The following is a 21,119-nucleotide window of genomic DNA, read 5'->3' on the forward strand; positions in this document are numbered from 1 at the left end:
GAGGAATAATCCTAGGACATTTACCTCAGAACATGTGCTGGTTTATTTTCATTTCGAGGAGCAACGGATCTAGCCGAGAAGTACGTTTTTTTTTATTATTGTTCTAATCGCGATATCATAGTGTATGTAAACCGCAAAAAGACTGTTTAAATATGAATCGCGTGTGTGAATGAATGAACTGAACAGTTTTTACCAAACCCTATTGCTATACTGAGATGAGTGAAAAGCGACTGAAATATGTTGGAATAACGTTAAAATTAGCAACGTATTAAACTGCAAATTAATATTTATATTCCCTAATATAGGCTCATAAAAACAACAAATGATATGCCTATGTTACAGACGAAATATGAAAGACATTTCGTTGACTAGTTTTGGATAGATTATTAACTGTTTACTGTAAACTAGACTACTGCCACATTGAATAAGCTTTTGTTCACCAATTTCTGCTCAAATGTTAAATATATTAGGCTATGTTTGTTTTGTCAAAAAATAAAGTCATCAACTAGGATGCTATTATAGTGTTTGCACTCTTAAAAATGATGGGTTAAAAATAACACAACTTGGGTTGTTTTATAACCCAACCGCTGGATCAATATTGCACCAGACCAACAGTAGTTATTTTGACCCAGCAAGATGGGTTGGTCATTTAACCCAACATATGAGTTAAATATTTTACCCAAATGCTGGGTCAAATTAATTACAATTCTGGGTTGATTCAGCTACATATTTGTTATATAGTGTACCCACATGCTGGGTCAAATTAATTACAATTCTGGGTTGATTCAACTACATATTTGTTATATAGTGTACCCAAATCCTGGGTAAAATTAACCCATATGCCAGATTAATTCTAACAAATTACAGCATCCATAGCTATAAAACTGTTAAACTACAAACCTATAACAGAATACATGCTAGATTTATGCATATATTATGCAATAAACACTTAAACAATACAAAAACAAAACAATGGAATCTTTGAATTTTTTTATGTTATTACATTAATTCATATCAACAATATAGCAGAACTGGTGCAGTTCCTATCACTCAGGTAGGAAAACATTCAGAGCAAAACAACAATTCCGAATTAAATGGCTGAACATTCAACAGGCCAAAGAGCCATTAGCTCTACTTGCAAGCAAGTATTCTACTTTGAATAAACTTGACCATTTTAGACTCTCCTGGCATTTGTGGGGGTATGGTTTGCATGCCTTGGCCTCATGGAGGTACTCCATCATGTTTATTCCAGGCTAAAAAAGAAAAAATACAAGAGAGCAAGTGAGAGTGCGAGTGAGGACCAAATGTCTACCGACTACTATAGTAGAATTCAAATATAGACATTGTGAGGACCATTTTCCTGGTCCTCACTAGAGAAATGATTGTTTTATGATAAAGTCTAGTTAGCTTTACAATTTGGAAAATATTCAGTGCATCTCTAATTCATAAAGTTGAACTGTAATAGTAATTTCATAGCACATAACGAAGTATTCCAAACCTTTTTGGATTAAGTCTTGATGGTTATGGCATATAGTTCACATTACAGAAAAGAATTTAAAAGGATTCAGACCTCAATTGACCTAAAAAGGCATAAATCGATTGATTGATCTATCATTACAATAAACAGGCTAAGAAAATGCGTGCGACCCACCTATCTGACTATCCTATCTGGCCGATAGGCAGCCGGGTTAGTTGGTCAGAGAGGTGGACCGCAAATGCTTTGTAGATTTAGAGGACTTCTTTAGAGTCAACCTCATAGAGTCAGGTCCAAATGGGTTAAAATACAAAAGTGTCAACCTTCTGATAAATATGTTAATTTCTGCACTCAATACTTTGTTGCTGCCTGTTTTAGAACAAATGACTGCATCAGTGCGGTGTGGTACAGAGGTAATCAGCATGTGGCACTGCTGAGGTGTTCTAGAAGCCCAGGATGCTTTGATAGTGACCAACGCGTTGTAAGCTTGTAGAACGGCTATTTTACGAATACTGTCATGCTATATTTGATTCCTATAGTATAGTAAAACAACCCTGGATATGCATGTGTGCGTGCACACATTCTTGAGCTCAGATATGTTGATAAAATGAATAAAGTTTACCATTTGGATGTGCTTGAGGACTTACGGGCTTATGTTCGACGAAGGCCAAGCTGCATTCCTGAATGGTGTTGCGAACCACTTTTGCACCACGGCCAACATTGTAAGTTGTAGGTGAAAGCAAGGCTGGCAGCTGCCTCAGGGTGAGTTCCCCAACCCCATCTGTAGGAAGACATAGGTGTCAATATGATGTGGAATGGCATACCTGTGATTCCACTACACTGGAAATGTGTTGACGCTGAGTCTACATGGTGTACTGCACATAAATGCATAAGACTCTTGATACCCCCTGAAATTTGCCTTTTGCACTTAAAGCAAGTATAAGCCATCTTCCCAATGAAACTATTAAATACTCAGAAATAATAACAGTGTGTGGAAAACTGAAGAATTGAGCCTCTGATGTCTACATTGATCTTACAAGCCCTCTAAATGTTTTGATGAACTTCAGCCTAGGGCCAGCTCTTCGGATCAACTGGTTGATGGTAGCATCATCTAAAATAATAAAACTCTCCTCATCAATCCCCTCCTCTGAAACACAAAAATAGAAAACACAAAGACATCTTTGTTTTTACAAAAGAGTAAAAAACAAATGTATGGGTAGAACGAAGCACTGAAACCCTACAAAAGACATGTGCCCTATTCATCTATTGGAGTCACTTTGACACTATTCATGGAAGTTAGTGAAAAAAAAAATAGGAAATTATATTTCATAAGAATTAATGTCTGAAAAGGGCTTGAGTAGCAATGCAGACTTGATATGCTGTGGATGGGAAAACAAATATTTCTTACCTTTAAATCTTTCAACAAGGTCTGTCAGCTGCCACTCTGTCAAAGTGTTAATGAAAAAGCTGTCAATTGATCTGAAACAAACATGAAAGAGAGCTTATTTTAAACTGCCATTTTATTTAGCATCACAAAATATAGAGAAGACAATCCTCCCTCTCTCCCTATACAATTCATATGACAAATTGCATACATGTAAATTGTCTATGCTTCACAAGAATGTTTGTGGCTGCTCACAGCATAACCTTCAGAATCAGAATCAGAATCAGAAAGAGCTTTATTGCCAAGTGTGCTTGCACACACAAGGAATTTGTTTTGGTACTGAGGCTTCCAGTGGACATATACAAATACAAATACAACATGAAACATAATACTACAAATTATAAGAATAAAAAATAAAAATATAAATATATGAGAATAAAACTATCACAGTTGGGTTTAGTCAGAATAGACATTTTCAGATTTACAGATTATGAACCTATTTACAGTGTTTTGAAAATTATAAATAAATAAATCTACATACAAGTATCACCTGAGTTGTAGGATATTGCACTAAACAGTGGGAGTATTGCACTTACAGGCATATGCCTTGGGAGGAGTGTTAACTGTTCAGGAGTCAAATGGCCTGTGGGAAGAAACTGTTCCTGTGCCGAGATGTTCTTGTGGCCAGTGATCTGAGTCTCCGTCTTGACGGTAACAGTTCAAACAGGTGGTGTCCAGGGTGAGTGGAGTCTGTGATGATTTTACCTGCTCTCTTCCTCACTCTGGAAGAGTACAGGTCCTGGAGGTTTGGCAGGGGGGCACCAGTGATCCTCTCCGCAGTCCGGACTGTCCGTTGTAGTCTCCTGATGTCTGATTTGGTAGCTGAACCAAACCAGACAGTGATGGAAGCGCACAAGACAGACTCAATGACGGCTGAGTAGAACTGAATCAGCAGATCCTGTGGCAGGTTGAACTTCCTCAGCTGGCGAAGGAAGTACAGTCTCTGCTGGGCCTTTTTCACAGTGGAGTCAATGTGATTGTCCCACTTCAGGTCCTGAGAGATGATAGTGCCCAGGAACCTGAATGACTCCACTGCTTCCACAGTGCTGTTCATGATGGTGAGTGGGGGGAGTGCTGGGCTGTTCCTCCTGAAGTCCACGATCATCTCCACTGTTTTGAGCGTGTTCAGCTCAAGGTTGTTATAACTGCACCAGGCAGCCAGCTGTTCAACCTCCAGTCTGTAAGCAGACTCGTCACCGTTTTGGATGAGACCGATGACAGTGGTGTCGTCTGCAAATTTCAGGAGCTTGACAGTGGGGTCTTTAGAAGTGCAGTCATTAGTGTACAGGGAGAAGAGCAGTGGGGAGAGAACGCACCTTTGGGGGGCTCCGGTGCTGATTGTGAGTGTCTTGGATGTGTGTTTCCCCAGTCTCACTCGCTGCTGCCGGTCCGTCAGGAAGCTGGTGATCCACTGACAGATCGAGGATGGTATGGAGAGCTGGGTCAGTTTGGCTGTGAGAAGACCAGGCATGATGGTATTGAAGGCCGAACTGAAGTCCACAAAGAGGATCCTTGCATAAGTCCCTGGTCTGTCGAGATGTTGCAGGATATAATGCAGTCCCATGTTGACTGCATCATCCACAGACCTGTTTGCTCTGTAAGCAAACTGAAAGGGATCCAGCAAGGGTCCAGTGAGGTCCTTCAGGTGGGCCAGCACCAGTCTTTTCAAACGACTTCATGACCACAGACGTGAGAGCGACAGGTCTGTAGTCATTAAGTCCAGTGATTTTGGGTTTTTTGGGGACAGGAATGATAGTGGAGCGTTTGAAGCAGCAGGGAACTTCACACTGCTCCAATGATCTGTTGAAGATCTGCGTGAAGACCGGGGCCAGTTGGTCAGCGCAGGCTTTTAAACAAGCAGATGAGATGCCGTCTGGGCCTGAGGCTTTCCTAGTCTTCTGTTTTTTGAAGACTCGGCTCACGTCCTCCACACAGACCTTAAGCTCAGGTTGGATGGCAGGAGGGGGGAGTGATAATTGGAGTGCAGGAGGTGATGGTGAAAGTGTGAAGTGCAGATTAGACCGGGTGTGTGGTGTGAATGAGGGCTTTTCAAACCGGCAGTAAAATGAATTTAAATCGTCAGCCAGGTGTTGATTGTCCACAGATCGAGGGGATGGTGACTTGTAGTTGGTGATGTTCCTCAGGCCATTCCAGACTGATGATGGGTCGTTGGATGAAAACTGTTTTTTCAGTTTATCAGAGTAGTTCCTTTTAGCAACTCTGATCTCCTTCAGGGCACGACTGTCAGTATAACAGTCTACAGCAGTGGTTGCTGTACACCTACAGCAGTCCAAAACTTTTTATTACATATTTCTCAACCGGCCCTTGTCGTTTGCCAGGCCGCCATTTTATATAAACGTTTGTTCTTATCTATTGTGGGTCATCTAAGTTACTTAAATAAATGCACATAAATGCATTTAGTCAGACATATCAGGTTATCTCACTGTTTTTACTCAGTCTAACACTCTGTTATGCCTTCGTATTTCACATTAAATGCTTCAAGGAAAAAAGAGCGCACTCATTTATAGCCAGTTAAAATAATATAGTTAGCCAGGCCGCCATTTTATAAAAAAAAAATTTCCTACCTATTGTGGGTCACTACCTTACTTAAATAAATGCATTTATTCAGAAATATCAGGTTATCTCACTGTTTTTACATACTTTAATCAGTCGAACACTATGTTATGCCTTCGCATTTCACATTAAACGCTTCAGGGAAAAAAGAATGTGCTCAATTAACTTATTATATAGCCAGTGCTTCCATGATAACGGCTAAATGGCTAACGTTAGCTACGTTGTTAGACAAACCAACCAACTAGCCTCGACAATCTAAAAATATTACCTTAAAAGATATCGATCTCGATTTAAACACCCGTGCTATCTTATTCCTAAATTACAACGATTTTGCTATGTCAATTAAACCTTTGACAAAATCACACCTGAACATTCAAATCTGTGTTGGCTGCAAGCAAAGTATTTGTAACGCAATACAGACAATGTGAATTAGACAGTGTACACAAACCTTAATTTATTTGCCTCGCTGGATGAACAGTTAGGTTCTCTGTGACGAGTGCTCGGTGTGTGGATTCGATGGACTCTGAGTCTGGTGACGATATGACGAAGTTCGAAGCACAAACAACCCACGTGCTGGGTCAACCGATGTATGTTGGGTAGTGTTACGATGCGGCAAGGACGAAGCAGAGAGTGAATCCAATCGCAAGCACTTTAATAATCCACCAAACAAGTAATCCAGGGTAAACACAGAACAAGGTACACAGAACAAGGAACTAGGAACAACACAACCTCAAACAACGACCGCAAAACACCAACTGAAGAACATGGGTATAAATACACAGGCAAACAAGCTAAACAAGATAACAAGGGGGCGTGGCTAATCAGAAACACATGGGGAGACTAATCAACAAAACGGGGAACAGCTGAACATGAAAAGACAGGGAAACACATGACAGACAAGAACAAGGAACAAAACACAAAACCCACACCGTGACATAGCCGTGACAACACACACACTGGCTCGGGAACAGACAACACACTCACTGGCTCGGGAACAGACAACACAGACACTGGCTCGGGAACAGACAACACAGACACTGGCTCGGGAACAGACTCTGGCTCGGGAACAGGAACAGACTCTGGCTCGGGAACAGGAACAGACTCTGGCTCGGGAACAGGAACAGACTCTGGCTCGGGAACAGGAACAGACTCTGGCTCGGGAACAGGAACAGACTCTGGCTCGGGAACAGGAACAGACTCTGGCTCGGGAACAGGAACAGACTCTGGCTCGGGAACAGGAACAGACTCTGGCTCGGGAACAGGAACAGACTCTGGCTCGGGAACAGGAACAGACTCTGGCTCGGGAACAGGAACAGACTCTGGCTCGGGAACAGGAACAGACTCTGGCTCGGAGGCGGCCATCTTGTCCATAGACACTGGCTCGGAGGCGGGCATCTTGTCCATAGACACTGGCTCGGAGGAAGTGACGTGAACAGTCTCTGGATCAGCAGAAGTGATGTGAACAGTTTCTGGTTCGGCCATCTTGTCCGTAGACACTTGCTCGGAGGCGGCCATCTTGACCGTAGACACTGGCTCAGGAACAGACGTTGGCTCCGGCTCAGGAACAGACACCGGCACAGGCGTGGCGGTGACCATCTCCGCTGAGGGCTCAGGTTCAGGCGTGACGTGAACAGTTTCTGGATTGGCAGACGTGGCTTGAACGGTGGCTTGAACGGCTGTGTCTCCTCCACGCATGCAGTACCGCCACTGCATAAAAGAGGAAGACCGCTCTCTTGGCCGTGGCAGGACTGATGATTGGCTGCTCGGGCACGGCCTCCGGGATGGCAGCGGGCTGCTCGGGCACGGCCTCCGGGAAGGCCACGGGCTGCTCGGGCACGGCCTCCGGGAAGGCCACAGGCTGCTCGGGGACCACCGGACTTGGGGCCACCGGACTCGGGACCACCGGGACAGTCACGGAGGAAGTCTTTCTTCTCCTCCTCCGTCTCCGAGAGGGAGCTGGCCTGGACGGGACCAGCAATGAGGGCGCTGGACTGGACTGGACCAGCGGTGAGGGCTCTGGGCTGGACGGGGCCAGCGGTGAGGGCTCTGGGCTGGACGGGGCCAGCGGTGAGGGCTCTGGGCTGGACGGGGCCAGCGGTGAGGGCTCTGGGCTGGACGGGGCCAGCGGTGAGGGCTCTGGGCTGGACGGGGCCAGCGGTGAGGGCTCTGGGCTGGACGGGGCCAGCGGTGAGGGCTCTGGGCTGGACGGGGCCAGCGGTGAGGGCTCTGGGCTGGACGGGGCCAGCGGTGAGGGCTCTGGGCTGGACGGGGCCAGCGGTGAGGGCTCTGGGCTGGACGGGGCCAGCGGTGAGGGCTCTGGGCTGGACGGGACCAGCGGTGAGGGCTCTGGGCTGGACGGGACCAGCGGTGAGGGCTCTGGGCTGGACGGGACCAGCGCTGAAGGCTCTGGAAGCTCTGCTGAGACGTGACGAGGCTCTGGAAGCTCTGCTGAGACGTGACGAGGCTCTGGAAGCTCTGCTGAGACGTGACGAGGCTCTGGAAGCTCTGCTGAGACGTGACGAGGCTCTGGAAGCTCTGCTGAGACGTGACGAGGCTCTGGAAGCTCTGCTGAGACGTGACGAGGCTCTGGAAGCTCTGCTGAGACGTGACGAGGCTCTGGAAGCTCAGGTATGTCGTGGTGAAGCTCAGACATGTTGTGGTGAAGCTCAGGCATGTTGTGGTGAAGCTCAGGCATGTCGTGGTGAAGCTCAGGCATGTCGTGGTGAAGCTCAGGCATGTCGTGGTGAAGCTCAGGCATGTCGTGGTGAATCTCTAGCTGGAACTGGCTGACGTGAAGCTCTGGCTGGACGTGGCTGACGTGAAGCTCAGGCATGTCGTGGTGAATCTCTAGCTGGAACTGGCTGACGTGAAGCTCTGGCTGGACGTGGCTGACGTGAAGCTCTGGCTGGACGTGGCTAACGTGAAGCTCTGGCTGGACGTGGCTAACGTGAAGCTCTGGCTGAACGGTCTCTGGGATAAAGCTCTCTTCACAAACGGAGAGCGCCTCTCTCCAGTTCAGACCGGATAAATCGGGGAGCTCCCTCGGGTTGACCTCCTTAGCCCCCAGCCGGTAACATAATTTGATTGCCTCGTCCCCCAGGGAGCAGGAGGCAGCAAGTGAAGCAAACCCCCAGGTGTACTGGAAAAAATCTTGGCTATCCAGGGCCAAGGCCGCGGTCTGTCCAGCGAACTCCCGGCTCATGCAGGGGAGATCAGGCGAGATCCGTATTGCTGGATTCATTTGTGGTCGGTCGTTCTGTTACGATGCGGCAAGGACGAAGCAGAGAGTGAATCCAATCGCAAGCACTTTAATAATCCACCAAACAAGTAATCCAGGGTAAACTCAGAACAAGGTACACAGAACAAGGAACTAGGAACAACACAACCTCAAACAACGACCGACAAACACCAACTGAAGAACATGGGTATAAATACACAGGCAAATAAGCTAAACAAGATAACAAGGGGGCGTGGCTAATCAGAAACACATGGGGAGACTAATCAACAAAACTGGGAACAGCTGAACATGAAAAGACAGAGAAACACATGACAGACAAGAACAAGGAACAAAACACAAAATCCACACCCGTGGCAGGTAGATGGAATTTGGGTTATTTTGTGCAACTCATGTGTTGAGTCAAAATCCATATAAATAACCCATAATGGGTAAAACATTTCATAACCCAGCGGTTGGGTAGATTAAATAACCCAGCATTTTTTAGACTGAATGTAGGCTTTATTCAAACTAATGAATCCTTAACTTTGAAATATGTATGATAAAATGTATACTTTAGTTTTTACAAAGAAATATGAAATATCCATCTGAGAACTTTTTTTATTATTGTTCTAATCGCGATATCATAGTGTATGTAAACCGCAAAAAGACTGTTTAAATATGAATCGCGTGTGTAAATGAATGAACTGAACAGTTTTTACCAAACCCTATTTCTATACTGAGATGAGTGAAAATCGACTGAAATATGTTGAAATAACGTTAAAATGTCTTTGTATTAGCAACGTATTAAATTGCAAATTAATATTTGTATGCCCTAATATAGGCTATCATAAAAACAACAAACCATATGGCTATGTTACAGACGAAATATGAAAGACAACATTTCGTTGACTAGTTTTGGATAGATTATTAACTGTTTACTGTAAACTAGACTACTGCCACATTGAATAAGCTTTTGTTCACCAATTGCTGCTCAAATGTTAAATATATTAGGCTATGTTTGTTTTGTCAAAAATAAAGTCATCAACTAGGATGCTATTATAGTGTTTGTTCCAATGTAGGCTTTATTCAAACATATGAATCCTTAACTTTGAAATATGTATGATAAAATGTATACTTTAGTTTTTACAAAGAAATATTACACTAGAAATATTGTTATTTTAATTGTTGCTGTATTTTTAACCTTTTTTATAAAATAGCAAATAATATATTTACAAGGTAGATGTAAACAAAATCTTACAAAGTCAATATAAGCCTTCTCTTCAAATTATTTGTATTGTGTTTTATTAGTGACAAATTTGGGGAGAAGATACATATCCAAAACTTTCTAAAAATACAGTATGAGAATTAACTACACAATTACTAGAAATGTTCACCTTGGATATTATACAATTTGCAAGCAAAAATACAAGTGGAAAAATATTATTTTTGTTCTAGATGTTTCCAACTGTGAACCAATTTTGTAGTATATTTATATTTCTTTTCTTGTGTCCTCGCATTCTTTCTTGTGGCTCAGTGACACACCTGTGAAAAACTCATTATGAAGGCTCATTAAGCAGGTCTTTTGTCTACACAGGTGTGAATCAGACCATTATACATGAGTCATGCCCATTTCGCATATTGCCTTTCCAAACAAAAAGTGTTTTACTAAATTTAAATCAATGTCTTGTTTTATGTGAATGATTTGGCAGGAAGAAATTCAGATCATTTTGAAGCAAAAATCCTAGGTGAGAACAGCCATTAGTCAAAAGTCTTGTAGACACATATTTAGTATGTCTTTTGGGGCCTTATTTCAGAGACTTTAAGTTTTAGTTGTTTCAATAACCATGCATAAACAATATTCTCTCAAAAATACAAACATGTACATACATCTTGCTCACATATTATGGTAGCCCTGTTTTTGCTATATAGAGTGAATTTACACCTTTGCCATTAACATTATAAATAACTGAAAAAAGCACAAATGTCAGAGCATGTCAGAACACCCCCAGGACCCCAAAAACACCTTGGACCCCAGAGGGTTAAACACACCTGAACAAGCTAATCAATGTTTTCAGGATCACTAAAAAATCTTTTTGGGTTGGAGCTAAACTCTGCAGGACAGTGGCCCTCGAGGACCGGAGTTGCCGTATTTCTTTCTTACATCTAAGAGCGTAACATTTAGCACAAGTACTTCAAATGAATTAAACCTGTGACCTGTTTTCTGAGTAACATTTAGAATATCTCTATAGATTGTTGCAACACTGCCGCCACGACTCATTTAGACCGAAATAATCATTTGGTTTTAAGCCAGGTTTCAGTAAGGCAAAATACATCGAAACTATTATTTGTGACCATTTCATTTACAATAATCGCCTTAGGTGTGAGCGATCTAATGTTTAGAAGACCTAGCTTTAGAAATTGTTTTTGTTCACTGATATTGAGAATTTCTGGTTTAATTACAATAAGATTTTTCCTAGATCCTACAGTAGATTTATTGTTTGGCCTCACTAAACGAGGAATAGACACAAGTAGTTATAACCCTCTGGCTTGTGTCAAGATGATTTATGACCCTATGATTGACAGGTGGGCGAGACTAACCTTTGCCTTTCCGGAGGGGGTGTTCCGGAGGTCCCTTTGATGTAGGGATTAACCTTTGACCTATCGATCGATCAAGTTGACAGTTGTCTTTGATCCGGGGTATGACAGTTGTCTTTGATCTGGGGGTATAATCATTTATTTTGACAGTTGTCTTTGCCCTATTGACATTTATATTATACGTCAAGTTGATAGTTGTCTTTGATCCGGGTTCGACAGTTGTCTTTGATCCGTATTATGATGGATTTTTTTTTTTCTCTCACCGGCCTTTTGCATCTGACAGTCTCCGCACTGTGTGTGTGTGTGTGTGTGTGTGTGTGTCTCTCTCTCTCTCTCTCTCTCTCCCCCTCTCTCTCTCTCAAACACCAGCGCATGACAGGCATGGTCTCCGCACTAAGTGTGTGCGTCTGTCTGTGAGTGAGACGCCACCCTATTCCTGCAGCCCCTGCTGGGGGATGAAAGTGAGAAAATATCTCATACTAACTAAATTTGAACAGAATTATTCATTTAAAATGGTTCTAAATTTTAGTCATTTACAAATATTTCGCCCTGAGTTGAAAAACATTCCTTCCTTTAAAATAAATATCTTATTGACGCAATTATTTCAAAAATAAAATCATCTTACATTTTCACTATGGTGAAGAATTGGATTAAAGTTGACAGTCTCTGAGCTAAATGTGTGTGCGTGACACCTAATATCCTGGCATTCCTGAGCACGCTATATAAATGGGGATAGTGAGAAAAAGAGTTTTTCTAATAATGCCACATATCTCACACCAAAGTTGAAAAGCATGTAGCCTACATTTACAAATATAATATTTTCACACTAACTAAATTGAAAAGCACTGATCTTTAAAATTATATAAATGAAATGGTTAATAAAATATCTTTTCAGAACAAAAAATAAATAAATACATTATCACCTGGGTTGAAGAAGTAAATCTACCGCCATGTGTCTGGCCTCGTGGGTATAAGGGTTTGATTTAATGGAAGTTGTGAAGGTTTTATGTTTGAACTTTGACATGCGGCTTCACAGGATCTCCCTCCATATTCCAGAGGAGAGGGGATTGCTGAGGACGGTGAAAGTGAGAAAATAATTTTTCTAATAATGCCACATATTTTACATTAAAGTTGAAACACATTCTGTTCTTTAAAAGTATATAAATGAAATATTTATAAAATTTACATTTAGTCATTTACAAATATAATATTTTTCATAATAAAACTAAAATTGAAAAACATTCTTTTCTTTAAAAGTATATATGGAACGGTTATAACATTTACATTTAGTCATTTACAAATATAATATTTTCACCCTAAGTAGAGTTGAAATACATTCTGTTCTTTAAAAGTATATAAATGATATGATTATATCGTTCATTTGAAAAATAACCATCTTTTCTAAATTTACTGAAACACAGTGCACCAATTAGTTTTGTTTTAGATTAACACAAAATAAAAAAAAATCGTCTTACATTTTCAGAGAATTGAAGAAGTAAATCCCAACACATAATTGTCCATATAACGTATGAATGTATTTACAAAGATGCAATAAGTTTAAAGTTTTGATACAAAATATCCCAAAGTGTTTTTCTCCCACAACGGCGAGGAGAAATTATTTTATTTTTAAATAAAAATAAATAAATCATTTAATATAATTTCTAAGCTGTTTTGCACTCATACTAACTCAGTTCCGTAAATTAACTAATCTCTATATTTAAATTAAATGATTATAAATAAAGTATAAAACTCAATGAATAATAACAAACATGTTACTAAAATGTATTCAAACGATTTAAACATAGTTTTAGCTAAATTAATTAATATATATATAAAATAAAAGTATATATATATATATATATATATATATATATATATATATATATATATATATATATATATAAATATATAAATATAAATATAAAAATACCTTACATTTTCATAGTGCCGAAGATGTAGTTCTTTATGCAATGATAAAAACAGTCCAAAAAGCAAATAGTTTAAGTTGTCATAAACAAAGCCCTTTCCAAGGAACCTTCAGTGATAAACTACAGGGTGAAATGAATGCTTGAGCCCCGAGATGCAGGACAGATGAGCCTCTGGGGTATACTGTCACAGTGAAGTTAGTGTGCTTTCCAGAGTTTTATTCATACTAAATTCATTTAAAAGCATCATTTAAATTAGATCTTTTAAAATTAAAAGACTGTTTAAATCAAATATTTAACGTTTTATTAAAATCGTATCTTCTATTTATCTTCTTAGAAGACTTATGTATGATATAAATGATTTTACATAAATTTAACCTAAGGTATTATTTTTACTAAACAGTTTAAAGCAATTTTAAAATTTTAAAGCAAAAACTGTACTTTGGTATCTTAGATCTTATACAAAAATATTTCAAACAGTATTTTTGTCCATGCCGCATGAAACATGTTGTCAAAGTTTGTCACAATGGGTTTGTTTGTTTTTGTTATGTTTTGTTTTTAAGAAATCTTTTAAAATGTTATCATTTGTTGATGCGACAGTTTGTCTGTTGGAACAGCCTTTGGGGGAGCTGATGATACTCTATAGCAGGAAAACATGCCCTTTGACCTCCTCCATTTTGAAAGCTGTTTGTTAAAGACCCTACAATTTAGTCCTTAAAGGTACGTTGTGTAGGAATTTCTCCCATCTAGCGCATCGCTTTTTCAAAAGCGTGTTGCAACTACGGTAACCATAATGTAACCAAGAAGCTACGACATGTCTTCCAATAGCACTTCATCGAGTTTAACTATACATGTTCTGCTGTTATACTGCCTATATCATGAATTAAACAATCAAGCAATGAAAAAAGCTTGTAATTTAAACCATAACATTGACTTACCTACGAGAAGAAAGCAGGACTTCAGCCTCCCTTTCAACGTCTTTCTCCTTCATTAGCTCTATCCACCGGGGAAAAGCTAATATTTACCTTCGTTTTGAATTTGCCGGTCACGTTTCCTTTTAAATAAAATGTTTATGCTTTTTGGTTACTAGGATTGCATTATGAAGTACAGCGCAGTGCAGCCTTTCAAATTTGCCGGGGGAGTGACAACAAGCGCCTCTCACTGACCTCCTTGGGATCTTCAGCTGGGTTCAGTCTCTGGTTCAGTCAGCCGACTCTGAACGAAAAAGCGTTGAGGTTGGCTAGTGCTTTTTGTCCCCTTCTGCTATTATAGTTTTTCAAGATGGCGGAACGACATGGCGGTCTCCATGGACTTACCCGTACCATGTAATTAAAGATAAGAAATTCTTCGCTTACGAGGATAAGTCAGATCATTGGCAGGGCTAATTTTACACCAATGAGATTTTATTTCTGAATAAAGACATTGATTTTAGCTAATAAAATACTTTTTAAAAAACTACTGTAACTTTAATTTCAGATGTGTAAATTACAAAACAGCATTTTTCAACCGAGTGAATCTACACGTGAGAGATCTTCAGAAGTCATAACTTCAGGGGTTAAGGGGTCTCCCGAGAATATTTCATTTCCCTTAAAAACCAAAGATTAAGTTTAACGACGCTAGTTTGCAACGTTCCCCCAAAAATCAAATACTGTATTAACCTTTTCAAAGGATAATCTAGCTTTAAAGTTAGAATAAAAAGTTAAAACCAAGCATATCTTCATACCTGTTGTGTTCGGACGCAAGGCCATTAACTGGTTCTTTTGTTCTCTTACGAGAGGTTCTCTCGTATTGCGTAAGTTTAGCTTACGCTACGGGAAAGATTCATCTTCTCGAGATACTGAAGCCAAAAAATTATCCTTAATTTTGAATACCTTGTCAACGGTGTGCAGCAGCTAGCAGACCTAGAGCAGGCCATCTCGCGTGCTCATTGGCTGCCAGTGAGCCCGGCGTGACGTCACGCCCAATGAAGGGCGCCCGCCTTTATAGCGTCACAGCCCGCCAGATTAGGCGTGGCTTAGCGTATAAAATTAGGGGCTGTAGGCTGAATTCCCTGATTTTCCGACTCTTCAGCGAGCTCTTCGCATCGCTGGATCTGAGAGAAGCCCGCCGCCGTCGAACAGCGAACAGCCAGCCTAGGACAGCGCTGAGGAAGCCGGCCGTCTTCGCCACCTTCAGCCATCCGTGCGAGCTACGCCATCCGGCGACGTATCCTTTTGCCTTGCTACTATTTCTAAAAGAGCAGCGAGCGTCTTTTTAAAGATGCCTCGCACTTCCTGCGGCTCGTGTAGAGCCCCGCTCAGCGCCGGAGACCGCCACCTGATCTGCGATCTCTGCCTGGGCCTGGAACACGCAGAGCTCGCCCTCGCGTCCGGGGGCTGCGAGCTCTGTGAGGAGCTTCCGCTGTCGACCCTGCGGGCTCGACTCGAGGCTCTCAACACCGCAGCAGTCACTCCGCCCTCCGTGGGACCGCGCAGGAAGAAGCGCCGTTCCCTGAGACAGCCGGAACCTGTGGCCACAGCGACGCGCTCGCCGGAGAACCTCCCTCGAGCCTCGCTCTCGCCTTCCCCGTCCCTCCCCTCACTGACGCGCAGCTGCCGCTTGCGAGCCTCACTGCCGTTGCTTCGGAGGATGAAGCCGAGGGACAAGCCACGAGAGACTGCTGCTCTATCCTGGCATCTGACAGCGAGGAATGGTCGCTTCACTCCGCCACCTCGTCAATCCAGGAATCCACCCGTACCCGCGCTGGAGCTGACGCTGAACTTATGCGCCTGCTGACACAGGCTGACACAGGCCGTCTCGGGCTCGAGTGGTCGCTGCCGGAGGAACCCGCGCCGAACAGGCTCGACGGCTGTTTCCTTCAAAGTCACCGCCGCGCAGCTTCAGAAATTAGGCCCGCTCCATTCCTGCCGGAACTTCATGCGGAGCTGACGAAGTCATGGAATACACCGTTTTCTGCTAGACTTCAGTCACAGGCCTCCGCGTCGCTCTCCCGAGTGGACGGCGCCGTCGAGAAAGGGTACACAGCAATTCCCCCTGTGGAAGAGGCGGTCGCAGCGCACCTTTGCCCGCCCTCTGCGAGATGGCGGTCACGGTCAGCCCTCCCGTCTAAAGCCTGCAGAGCCACTTCCGCCTTGGTCGGCCGCGCTTATGCCACCTCCGGCCAGGCCGCGTCTGCTCTACACTCGATGGCTGTGCTTCAGATCCTTCAAGCCGACCTCCTCCGTGAATGGGATGAGAAGGGCCGGGATCCAGCTGCGGTTACGGATTTAAGAAGTGCGACGGATCTCTCTCTCCGCGCCACCAAAGCCGCAGCCCAAGCCATCGGACGAGCCATGGCCGCGTTAACCGTGACGGAGAGGCACCTCTGGTTAACGCTTGCGGATATGAGGGAAACTGAGCGAGCCACCTTTCTGAACGCGCCGCTCTCCCCCACTGGTCTCTTCGGCCCAGCGGTGAACGGGATCGTTGACCGCTTCTCTGTGGTGCAGAAGACCGCGCAGGCCATGAACCTCTTCCTGCCGCGACGCTCGAGTTCCGCCACAGGCCGCTCTCGCGAGAGACAAAGCCAGCCTCCTGTGCGAACCAGCACCCAGCGTCCAGCACAGCCTCAGCCTTCGCAGCGACGTCAGGGCGGCCGCCCTAGATCGCGCTCAGACAGCCGTCACAGACCGCCGCCCCCCAGAGGGCCTCGGCAAAGAGTCACGCTGAAGTCTGAGCACGCGAAGCCCTCCTAACAGCGAGAGAGAAAAGACACGGGTGTCCCGCTGCGGCCGGACCGCCGTCAAAGTTCATTTCCCTGTCAGTCCCCTTCGAACAGGCTACTGCAGTGGTTCAACTAGCAGCCAACGAGCCAGTTTATTCACCCTCTCGCCTGCACACAAACGCCGTTTTCACGGCGACCCAGAGAAATCTCAAAAAGAGTATAATGTCTGGTCCGGCTCATGCCGTCAGTGTATTAAGTGTAGTGAAAGTGCCCAGGCCCCAGTGTTCACCCCTACACATAAGCACTCAAAATCCCATGTCACTCACAGAGCACACACTCATAAAGCGCAGAAAAGCCGCTCGAGTGTTGAATGTAAGAAGTGTGACCCGTCACAGAAACCAGGGACACAAGTCGGCAGCACAACTTTCGAGCAAAATGAGAAAGAAGAGTTTTTTTTCAAAATTGGTGATTTTCAATTTTTTGGAGAATCTGTTAATTGAAATCACGAAGAAGCCTCTCCATGTTTGAGATAGCAGTATTGGTATATTTAAAAGCTTACATTTTGAGGTTGAAATCGGCTTGTTTTCGGAGATTCTAGCATGCAGTAGGGGAGTGGCGTGTCATTGTCTGTGTGTATTTCCATACTGAATAACCCGGCGCTTTTGCCCCTGCCCTCCAAGTGAACCGCATGGCTACTTATTATGCTGTGCTCTGGCCGGCTCTCTCTGATATCAAAATTCAATGAAGATGGATGCCGCAAAGATTGTCGCAGACGAGATGAACCGTCTGGCAGTTACACCGAAAATGTTTTCGCCGCACTTCGTGGGCTCGGGAAACTGAACCGGAGGTATGGGCGCAGCGCGCACGCCCTCAGTGCTTCAATACGGCGGCTCGGCTTGCTGACAGCGGTGGCTGGCTGTTTCATATGTGACGGAGAATCGAAATAGAGGATGCAGTTAAGACCTTTGCTGCGATGAAGGCCTGCCGTGCGTGTTTCTGAAATGTAAGTTAAGCTTCATTTGCTCTTTAGTCGTTATTTAAGATGCTGAACCTGCTGATGATATAGTGTGCTTTCGGACATTTCATTTGTGTGTGTATACGCACATAAGAAAGTGGTGTAAAGAGATTTGCAACAGTAATTTGAGGAGGTGAAATGTGATTATTTGGAAAATTGCAGAAATGACTGCTTAAAGAAAAATGCCAGCAGGAATTTGCCTCCTACATAAACTTTAATATTGTTGACATTTTGGGCACACGAGCGTTGCGCACTATTTGCGCTATATGTAGGCCTATGGCTTATTGGTCTTTGTTTGTTGTTGCTGGTTTTGCGTTATACTGTATGTATATGGCATATTGGTCTTTGTGTGTTGTTGCTGGTTTTGCGTTATACTGTATGTATATGGCATATTGGCCTTTGTGTGTTGTTGCTGGTTTTGCGTTGCAGGCTATATGGCATATTGGTCTTTGTGTGTTGTTGCTGGTTTTGCGTTATATGTATATGGCATATTGGTCTTTATGTGTTGTTGCTGGTTTCGCGTTATATGCAGGCTATATGGCATTATTGGTCTTTGTGTGTTGTTGCTGGTACGTTGCAAATAGAGGGGCAGCACAATTGTTTTTCGCCTAGTGCGGCAGAAGTGCACTCATTCGAAGTGTAAAAAAAGCTATAAAGCACATGGAGGAGCTTTACAGGGGGTATGGCTTATCTAAATGAGATGTAAATGAGCCATATTGTCACCCCCAGCAGCAGAGACAGGTGAGAACTGCACAATCTTTAGAGCTCGTTTTCTCCTCTTTGAGCTTTTTTAAGTGCCTACTTTAAAATGGCCACAACTTCTCCAAATATTATCAGATTTCCACATGTTACACATCGTTGGAAAGCTTGGATATTACACTCTCAGAATCTATGAATAACTCAAAATGCCCCAGAACCGACTTGTGTCCCTAGTTTCCGTGACTGGTCACAAATGTGTCCACAGGTCTGTGCCCACTATCTGCCCGCTCTGTTACACGATCAAAGAAGCAGGTTATGAACGTAAGTCTCGTGCCCGCCAGAGAGCGCTCACGCTTGCTAACACAAACCTCCCCACGGGCCCCGCTTGCGCGTTTAAGTGTTATCACAAAACGCAGGGCGTTAATGAAACGCTCCCCATTTATTATGATCGGGGCGTCAGATACAGTTGTAAATCTAGTGCCCGCATACACGCGCTCACGCTTACAGAGAGCTCTTCCGCCCGGAGCGCTGCTCGCGCGTCAAAGTGTGGTAAAAGTATGTTCCCCATCCCTTATGATTGGGACATCTCACATAAGTCAGCCGGTTTCGGCTGTCAGCGAGCGGCCATTGCCCAGAACCGAGAGCGTGCGCGCCATGCTTTAGGCTCCGGTTCAGTTTCACAAGCCCGCAAATGGCGGCAGTCTGAACCCGGAGGCCATTTGCCCCCTAGCGGCTCACATAGCTGCGTGGGAAACTATCCCAGGGATTTCAGAATGGGTGTTGAGCACAATAAAGCAGGGCTGCACACTTCAATTCATTCGCCGTCCCCCGCGCTTTCAAGCCCGGACCGCGACGACAGTGAATTCGGAAGTAGCACACCTACTTCACGCCGAAATAGCAAAGCTGCTGTGCAAAGGGGCTATAGAAAAGGTACCGCCTTCTCTGAGCGAGTCAGGCTTTTACAGCCTGTGTGTTACAGAAGACCAGACCTACAAATAAGCACAGGATGGGTATCCTCCTCACCCTGGTGAACCCAGTTAACTTTCTTCTCACCCGCTTTCAAGATGGTCGGCTGATCGAGGAGTATGTAGAAAAGTTCCTCGATCACACGCATGAAGTACCATGGAACGAGGGCACACAAAATACCGTCTTTTGGTGTGGGTTAGACAATCACCTGTATCAACAAGTTCCAGTGGCAGCTACATGTTGCCTGGATCATTATATTATTTGCTATGGTTGAGTGGTTATTCCCTCACGGTTGGTGAAGACACCACCACCAGTCTCCCTTGTCCCTTCCAGAGTCTCGTCCCGCTGAGACCGCCACTTCAGAACCTCATCCCAAAATGGCCGCCGCCTAGCCTCCTGAGCCCTCAGTAAAGATGGCCGCCACCACGCCTCTGTTCCAGTCTTCGCCCTAAGTCCGGAAACGACTCCAGTCCCTGTCTTCCAGAACCCTAAACTCCTGCCCAACCTCCCTCTCCCACCTCCTCCCGTCTTCCAGCCCTCATCTCCACTGCCCACTGTTAGTCCCTTATCTCGCCCTCAGAAAACCTTTGGGGAGGTGAGCTCGCTGTGGGACTACCAGCCCTCAATGCCATCCTGGTCAGGGGATACCTCACCTCTAGACTGCATTCCTCTGGCTCCGCCCTGTCCCTTCGCCCCACGGCTCTTTTGGACTCCTCACTCCTCCTTGGTCCTGTCTTCACCGTGCCCTTCTGAGGCCCCGCCTTCACCTCAGTTGCCAGAGCCATCAGCTTCCCCATGTCCCTCTGAATCCTCAGTTTCACCATGGCTTGTCAGACCTCAATCTCTACCCTGTCATCCTCTCCCACCGGTTCCATTGCTTGCCCTCCTGAAGTCCTCAGCCCTTCAGCCTCCATGGCTCCTCCCCCCATTGGCTCCACCATGGATCATGATCCTTCCCACTGGACCATTTGTTGCGCGAGGTCGTGCTTTCCTGGAGGGGGAAATACTGTCACAGTCACCAGCTCAGTCAACAACACTGTAACCTGTCTGCACTACACTTCCCAGCATCCCTCCTGGTCCCCACCTGCACTCAGTCAGCCATCACCACACCTGTTGCAGATCATCACCAATCACCTGAGTACTGATTCCCTGCGCCTGCTTTTCCTCATCAACACAGCCTAAATCAACCTGCATCACCCTCACATCAGTGTCTGGTCTCGTCAACGTTACTGCTACATAAACAGTCAGACTCCTTACCTGAACACTCACCTGAGATCGTCCTGTCTCCTGTCCGTCATCCTGATCCAGATCTCCAGTCATCGTATTTATCCTTCACCTGCACAGAGAATCCACTTCAGTCATCGCCAGCTAAGTCTCCATCACCATTCGTCAAGTCACCAACCACTCACCATCGTCTGGTTCCCGCTGTTGTCCCATCACTCTGCTTACAATAAACCAGTTTTATATACACAACCTGTCTATTCCCTCCTGTTTGTGACATGTCTAA

General features: G+C 44.3%; 1 protein-coding gene and 1 long non-coding RNA gene across 2 annotated transcripts in view; one reads left to right on the forward strand and one right to left on the reverse strand.

The window, feature by feature from the left end:
• The window catches only part of LOC143736438 (basement membrane-specific heparan sulfate proteoglycan core protein-like), a 386,240-nt gene that overhangs the window by 86,489 nt on the left and 278,632 nt on the right, over positions 1-21,119 (forward strand). The gene's annotated exons all lie outside the window — the stretch shown is intronic.
• LOC143736496 (uncharacterized) lies at positions 976-2,508 on the reverse strand. The gene is made up of 2 exons (XR_013203456.1): positions 2,122-2,508; positions 976-1,253 (listed from the first exon to the last, which is right to left on the reverse strand). It is a non-coding gene; the product is annotated as an uncharacterized LOC143736496 (long non-coding RNA).

This window comes from Siphateles boraxobius, unplaced genomic scaffold, assembly GCF_051911475.1.
Source record: "Siphateles boraxobius isolate OS27281-9 unplaced genomic scaffold, OSU_SipBor_1 130, whole genome shotgun sequence".
NCBI classification, from domain to species: domain Eukaryota; kingdom Metazoa; phylum Chordata; class Actinopteri; order Cypriniformes; family Leuciscidae; genus Siphateles; species Siphateles boraxobius.